At 41.6% G+C, this 8,222-nt stretch overlaps 1 non-coding gene across 1 annotated transcript; it reads right to left on the bottom strand.

Annotated features, from left to right (window-relative positions):
* Positions 1-679: 679 nt before the first annotated feature.
* Positions 680-751, bottom strand: TRNAF-AAA (transfer RNA phenylalanine (anticodon AAA)). Its single transcript has one exon. It is a non-coding gene; the product is annotated as a tRNA-Phe (tRNA).
* Between the last annotated feature and the right edge of the window lie 7,471 nt (positions 752-8,222).

Consider the following 8,222-nt stretch of genomic DNA (forward strand, 5'->3'; position numbering starts at 1 on the left):
CAAGTTTTATAATTCTGTCTCTGAAAAGTTTGTGTTTTTAAAATTTAATTTAAACATTTTGCATCAATCAGTGTGCCACTGATCAAATATCAATGCCTTTTTTTTGTGTGTGTGTGGTGGTGGTTTTAAAACTACCAGACAGGACAATGAAAAAATTCTTCTGCTTGCTATCTGATCTTCCAAAACCTAGTTCCACCCTATGGAATCTTAAGTATACATCCTTTCTCTTTATCTCAAATGACACTCCCCACCAAACCCTCTTCTCCTTCAAATCACTCGCATTCTTTTCTAAGTATCCCTCCCTCCTCAGCCTCCATCTCTTTCCTTTTTCTACTCAGTCCTCATTTTTCGTTTAACATTTGATGCAGCCAAATTATGTGATGATTTTATCAATTATTTGGTCATTTATTCTTATTGTCCTGAGCTTTTATAATTTATATGATTTCATTCTGAGACAGGAAAACATAACCTCTGAATTAAAAGGTAAAACATCAAGCAAAATCCTCATGTCGTGGAGACATATAAGGTCTATCTTAGACTCTAAGAAAGAAAGTGAAGTCACTCAGTCGTGTCCAACTCTTTGCAACCCCGTGGAGTGTCGGCTACCAGGCACCCCCGTCCATGGGATTTTCCAGGCAAGAATACTGGAGTGGGTTGCCATTTCATTCTCCAGGGGATCTTCCCGACCCAGGGATCGAACCCGGGTCTCCTGCATTTTAAGCAGATGCTTTACCATCTGAGCCACCAGGGAAGTCTAGACTCTAAGTAAATAGTAAATTATTCTGGAAGACCACATATTTAAACTAAGATAATTCTAGAAAGTGCTATGCAACACAATATGTTAAGCTCTTTTTATATCTGTATATTTCCCATGATCCTGTGAGAAACACTTTATCAATATGTTTTATAGCTGATAAAGCTGATCAGTAAAGAATTGGCCTGGAGTGTAGGAGATCTGGTTTGATCCCTGGGTCAGGAAGATCTCCTGCAGAAAGAAATGGCAGTCCACTCCAGTATTCTTGCCTGGGAAATCACATAGATAGAGGAGCCTGGGGTCACGAAGAGTCAAGCACAGCTTAGAGACTAAACCACCACCACCACCATTTCCCACCATCTTGTGAGAAACATTTTATCAATACATTTTATGGTTGATAAAGCTAATGATTTTGAGGTTGAGTAAGTGACCCAGAGCACTCAGTACAGAAAATTACAGATATCGGATTTGAATCACAACCAAGCTTTACAATACTTCCTTACTTCTAGTAACTAAAAATTTTTGCCAACTTATAAAAGAAAGTACCTCAAATTTAAATTAAAATTTATCACAAAGTACTTTCATAGGCCCCCAATAGTATAGTCAATATCTTTAAGTATTTCAATCATTTCACTTAAAAATCCACCGCCCCAACCCCTACCCAACCTCCCCCTGCCCAAACTTCTTAAGAGGCTCAGTGGTAAAGAATCCACCTGCCAACGGAGGACACTCTGGTTCGACCCCTAGTCCGGGAGGATCCCACGTGCTGCAGAGCAACTAAGCCCGTGTGCCGCAACTACTGAGCCAGTGCTCTGGAGCCCAGGAACCACAACTACTGAAACCCACGTGACCTAGAACCCATGCTCAGCAATGGCAGAAGCCAGCACATGAGAAGCCCTTGCACTGCAACTGGAGAGTAGCCCCCACTCGCCACAACTAGAGAAGAGCCTGTGCAGCAACAAAGACCCAGCACAGCCAAAAATAAATAAATAAAATTATTTTTTTAATAAAAATCTCCCCTAAGCATTAAATTCTTGTGATAAATTAAGCTTATAAAAATAGTAAACCTGGGTTCAGTTCAGTCACTCAGTCATGTCTGACTCTTTGCGACCCTGTGAACTGCCGCACGCCAGTCTTTCCTATAATCCCCAACTCCCAGAGCTTGTTCAAACTCATGTCCATCAAGTCGGTGATGCCATCCAAACATCTCATCCTCTGTCATCCCCTTCTCCTCCTGTCTTCAACCTTTCCTAGCATCAGGGTCTTTTCCAATGAGTTAGTTCTTCGCATCAGGTGGCCAAAGTATTGGAGCTTCAGATTCAGCATCAGTCCTTCCAATGAATATTCAGGACTGATTTCCTTTGGGATTGACTGGTTTGATCTCCTTGCAGTCCAAGGGACTCTCAAGAGTCTTCTCCAATACCACAGTTCAAAAGAATCAATTCAGCGCTCAGTTTTCTTTCTAGTCCAACTCTCACATCCATACATAAACCCGTATGTATACATAAATCCATGGAGAAGGCAATGGCACCCCACTCCAGTACTCTTGCCTGGAAAATCCCATGGACAGAGGAGCCTGGTGGGCTGCAGTCCATGGGGTCGCTAGGAATCAGACACGACTAAGCGACTTCACTTTCACTTTTCACTTTCATTCATTGGAGAAGGAAATGGCAACCCACTCCAGTATTCTTGCCTGGAGAATCCCAGGGACAGAGGAGCCTGGTGGGCTGCCGTCTATGGGGTCACACAGAATCGGACACGACTGAAGCAACTTAGCAGCAGCAGCAGCATACATAAATCCATACAGTAAATCTGGAGTTTTTATATATTACAGTGCATTGTATATATTTGGTGCCTGTTATGTTGCTTCAGTCATGTCTGACTCTTTGCAACCCTATGGACTGTAGCCCACTGGGCTCTTTTGTCCACAGGATTTTCCAGGCAAGAATACTTGAGTGGGTTGCAGTACCCTTCTGCAAGGGATCTTCCCAACCCAAGGATCAAATCTGCATCTCTTGAATCTCCTGCCTTGGCAGGTGGGTTCTTTACCACTAGCACCACATGGTAAGCCCAATATATTTGGGTCTCTACTTAAATTCACAAATCTGAAATCAGTGTCTCAATTGTATATTTTAGATTACAATTATATGGCTATTACCATAAGCTATGTACTCTTAAACCTTAGAAATGACACTAAGTAGATGTTTAAGTGTTTAATATTTAACACATGTTTATGTGTTTAGTAGATGTAAACGTTAAGAGTGTGGTTATGATTGGTTAAAAGGTTAACCAACTAGGAGATAATTTGCTTCTTAGTTAAGTGAGTTTATATTTTGCTGGAAACTTCCACTGGGTTTGAGTGCTGGGGCTGCGGGTATCCAGGGTATTTATCAAGCAAACTGACATCTTACCTTCATTCTAATCAATCCCTTCCCAAGTGATTATTTTGCAGTTCCTTTTCACCCTTCACAGAGTGACATAATGACCAGATGCATCTGCCAGAATGATGATTAGGATCTTTTCAGAGACCCTGGTAGGGCTTTGAACTTTATTGACTATGTTAGCAGCCCTATAGCTTCCTATTCCTAAAACTGAATACAGTTTGCCTCCCCTCTCAGCAACATATACACATAATTATAGGTTTTTACATGATTTTCTTCCTTGACTCAATAGAGTTCTCTCTTCTGAGGAAGGGGCTCTCTTGTGAGACTCTAATGTCTTATACAGAAAATCTGGGATTTCCTGGATCTCATTCAGAAAAGGAAAGTTTGCTTTTAACTCCTCTTGGAGGTTGCTATGCTAGATCTATGTAATAGAAGTTATAGCACAAACTCAGGAATGAGTTCTAGAGTGAAAATTAATTACTCCTTGTCAAAATGGGGTCTTTTTTTTTTCTTTAAAAAACTTTTATTATTGTGAAGTGCTATACCTATACTTAAGAATTATTTTAAAAAATTATACTTAAGAATTATAGCTCAGTGATCTATCAAAAAATGAATATCCATATGACCATACCCCAAAACAATATTATTATAGAACATTATCAACTCCTCAGATGCCACCCTCAGCCTCACCTAGTCACTGTTCATTCCTCCCCACAATGATAACAACTGTTGTTACTTGCATTTTTTAAAGATAAGTATGCATGCTTGAAATAGAAGTTTTACTGTAAAACAAAAATGAGGTCTTTGGGGCTCCCAAATCTCTATATTTGACAGATAAGGGATAGCAAAATGATTTCAATCTGTATGATTTTGAAAACCCAAGGTATTTAAAGAGGAAAGAATGATAAGAATGAATCCCTGAAATTTTGAAAGACAATTTTACCTTGAAATCTTTCATCTTCTCAGTGGTAAGCACCATGAGGCTTGTGTTCCTGAGACATAAAACAGATCTCACAAAAGAGCATCTGATCTCTCACACAGAACCTCTTCAGTTTTTCTTGGTAGATCTCACATATGCTAGCCTTTAAATCCATCATGTGAGGATTTTGCTGTCTCAGCCGTCATCCTCAGCTGCAGGTTACACCTCAGATCACTTATCTTGTACATTTATTTTATTTTTTATTCAAAAAAATTTTTGAATATGCCATGCAGTGTGCAGGATCTTAGTTCCCTGACCAGGGATCAAATCCGTGTCTCTACAATGGAAGGGCAGAGTCTTAACCACTGGACCTCCAGGGAAGTCCCTTCCCTTGCAAATTTCTTTATACTTAAAGCAGGTGCTGTAATCAGATTCCTTTCCAATTTCATAAGAGGCAATCACAGCAAGACTTGTGTCCACATTCAACGGCAAGTGGTTTCTTCAAATTGTGTGAGCAGATAAAACAAGTCACCTCTTCCAGGAGATCTGGTAGAGCCAAGGCAGCCAGTGTCCTTTTCAGGAAGGCAGAGAGGGGTTAAGAAGAAAGAAATCTCACTTTAACCTGGTATTTTGCAAGATCAGAAATTTGTCTCAAAGTCAACTCATAATCACATTCTTATCTTCTCACTTAACGCTGTCTTTTGTCCCCACTTTTTTTCACATTTTAAGATTGAAGTATACTGATGTACAATATAAATTGAAGTGAAAGTGAAAGTGAGTCGCCCAATCGTGTCCAACTCTTTGCGACCCCGTGGACCAGTTCCCTCTGCAGGGAAGGGATTCTGCCCTTTGTTATTCCTTCAGGACAGCCCAGCAGTGGACCCAACAGAGGGACTCAACAAAAGGTCAGCTGAATAAATGAGACTTGAAAAGTCTAAAAAGAAAAAACTGAGGTCAAAAACTTTCTAAGAAACCAAGGAAAAATTCGAACTCCATACTGATTCCAAATTCCTGTTGCTGCTGCTGCTAAGTCGCATCAGTCATGTCCAACTCTGTGCAACCCCATGGACTGTAGCCCACCAGGCTCCTCTGTCCATGGAATTCTCCAGGCAAGAATACTGGAGTGGGTTGCCATTTCCTTCTCCAGGGGATCTTTCTGACCCAGGGGTCGAATCTGGGTCTCCTGCTTTGCATGCAGATTCTTTACCAACTGAGCTACTAGGGAAGCCCCACAATATAAGTTACAGGTGTACAATATAAGGATTCATGATTTTTAAAGGTTATATTCCATTTATAGTTATTATAAAATATTGGCTTTAATTGCCATTCTTACCCCATTAAGTTGTGTGGGACTTCAATTCCTCTACCCAGAATGTTCTTCTCAGAATGTTACTCTCCATTCACATTCCTGCTGGTAATTCTTGTTTCTAAGACAAGGAGGTAGACGTATGATTTTGGCAAAAGGCAGGGTGAAAACATGACCAAGGAACCAGTCTGCATTGCGGTGGAACCCAGTCCTAGGGAGTAGTTTTTTTCACTAAAGTCCTGCTTCTCAAGTTTCATTGCTTATTAGAGTCTTCTGGAGAGCTCTAACAATTGTGATGCCTAAAGGTGTGGCTTCCAAACTTTACAGTTCATCCGTGTCAAGAGGAGATCTTGTTAAAACAGGGATTGCTAGGCTCCACCCTAGAGGTTTTCATTCAGTAAGTCTGGGGTGGTGCTCAAGAATTTATATTTTCAACAAGTTCAACATGATGTTGAGAAGTACTGTACCAGTTAGGGCACTGTTGTTCAGTTCCTAACTCATGTCTGACTCTTTGTGACCCTCTTCTCTTTTTGCCTCCAATTTTTCCCCGCATCAGGGTCTTTCTCAATGAGTTGGCTCTTTGCATCAGGTGGCCAAAGTATTGGAGCTTCAACTTCAAGTATCAGTCCTTCCAATGAATAATCAGGGTTGATTTCTTTTAGGACTGACTGGTTGGATCTCTTTGCAGTCCCAGGGACTCTCAAGAGTCTTCTCCAGCACCATAATTGGAAAGCATCAGTTCTTCATTGCTCAGCCTTCTTTATGGTTCAACTCTCACATCCGTGCATGACTGCAGGAAAAACTATAGGTTGACTGAACGGACTTTGTCGGTAAAGTGATGTCTCTGATTTTAATACACTGTCTAGGTTTGTCATAACTTTCCTTCGAAGAAGCAAACATATTTTAATTTTATGTCTAAACCAAGTCAATCAGAACCTCTGGAGGTAATCTATAGGCTACAGGTTTTGTGTAACTCACCAGGTGAATATATACAATTAAGTTTGAGAACGACGACTCTAATAAGATACTGAAAGGATTTAAAAAGAAACATTTTGGAGCATGTATATGGTCGCATATATGAAACCTCAATGACCTAGCCTAACCTGTGACCATGAACCATACTTTGTGTCCCCAGCTGCTTTGCCAGGAAAGATTCGATCTTTTGGGGATGCTCCTCCACAAGCATTTCTAAAAGTCTTTGTTTGTTTGTTTTTTAACCTTCCCTTTAACAGCTCCTTAAGGGTGCTTAGCACTTAGTTCTTATACTTGCAGCAATTTTCGTCAAGCACACTTAAACACAGTACCTGATTATTGTCATGAATTACTATAATTCATGAATTCCCAGCTATGCCTAAGACCTCCAGCTCTAGGATTCTCCCAACTATAATTCATGCCCTAGCCCAACAGGTATTTTCTTAGATCTTTGCACCTCAATATCCAAGAAAGGGCAAGGGTGGTGAGGAAAAGTGTCATTTTGTTTTTCTCAAGAGATTCCACTTGCTCTCTTAAGCTATGTCATAAGCTTAACCTCTTAGGAACTTAACCTCTGTGGCTGCAATCAATAAACATGGGCGGAGCGCCACCTGGCAGTATCTAGCACCAATTACCTTTGGATAGTTGGAGGGGGAGACACCCCATTGACCTTCAGTGTTTGATTTGACTGGATCTTTGCACAACCAACAAACCTGCTTTTGGTCACAGTTGTATACTCCTCGAGTTTAAAGTTTGTGGCTCATTCAATCCTGTGGAAATGGAAGCACAGCTCTGTGGGTAGTAGCAGGGACTCTGGAGTAAGGCAACAGGGATGCCCTAGTACCTTGGGTTTGATCCCTGGGTTGAGAAGATCCCCTGGAGAAGGAAATGGCAACCCACTCCCGTATTCTTGCCTGGGAAATCCCACGGACAGAGGAGCCTGGTGGGCTATAGTCCATGGGGTTGCAAAAGAGTCAGACACAACTTCTCAACTAAACAACAACTGGAGTTAGGCCACCTTGAATATCTAGGGCAAGGTCCACAAGCAAGGTTTGTTTTCTCATCTGTAAGTGGGACTAGAACTAATATATACCTCCTCCCATCACTTCATGGGAAATAGATGGGGAAACAGTGGAAACGGTGTCAGACTTTATTTTTGGGGGCTCCAAAATCACTGCAGATGGTGACTGCAGCCATGAAATTAAAAGACGCTACTCCCTGGAAAAAAAGTTATGACCAACCTAGATAGCATATTCAAAAGCAGAGACATTACTTTGCCAACTAAGGTCCGTCTAGTCAGGGCTATGGTTTTTCCAGTGGTCATGTATGGATGTGAGAGTTGGACTGTGAAGAAGGCTGAGCGCTGAAGAATTGATGCTTTTGAACTGTGGTGTTGGAGAAGACTCTTGAGAGTCCCTTGGACCTCAAGGACATCCAACCAGTCCATTCTGAAGGAGATGAGCCCTGGGATTTCTTTGGAAGGAATGATGCTAAAGCTGAAACTCCAGTACTTTGGCCACCTCATGCAAAGAGTTGACTCATTGGAAAAGACTCTGATGCTGGGAAGGATTGGGGGCAGGAGGAGAAGGGGACGACAGAGGATGAGATGGCTGGATGGCATCACTGACTCGATGGACATGAGTCTGAGTGAACTCCGGGAGTTGGTAATGGACAGGGAGGCATGGCGTGCTGCAATTCATGGGGTCGCAAAGAATCGGACACGACTGAGTGACTGAACTGAACTGAACTGAACTGAACTGAGGGCCACTGGGAGCATTAAGTAAAAATATAAAAAGTGTTGAGAAGGAATCCCTGGTAGTCCAGGGATTAAGACTCTGTGTTCCCACTGTGAAGTATTAGTTGCTCAATTGTGTAACAGGAGGGAAA

Source organism: Bos indicus, chromosome 27, assembly GCF_029378745.1.
Source record: "Bos indicus isolate NIAB-ARS_2022 breed Sahiwal x Tharparkar chromosome 27, NIAB-ARS_B.indTharparkar_mat_pri_1.0, whole genome shotgun sequence".
Taxonomy (NCBI): Eukaryota; Metazoa; Chordata; class Mammalia; order Artiodactyla; family Bovidae; genus Bos; species Bos indicus.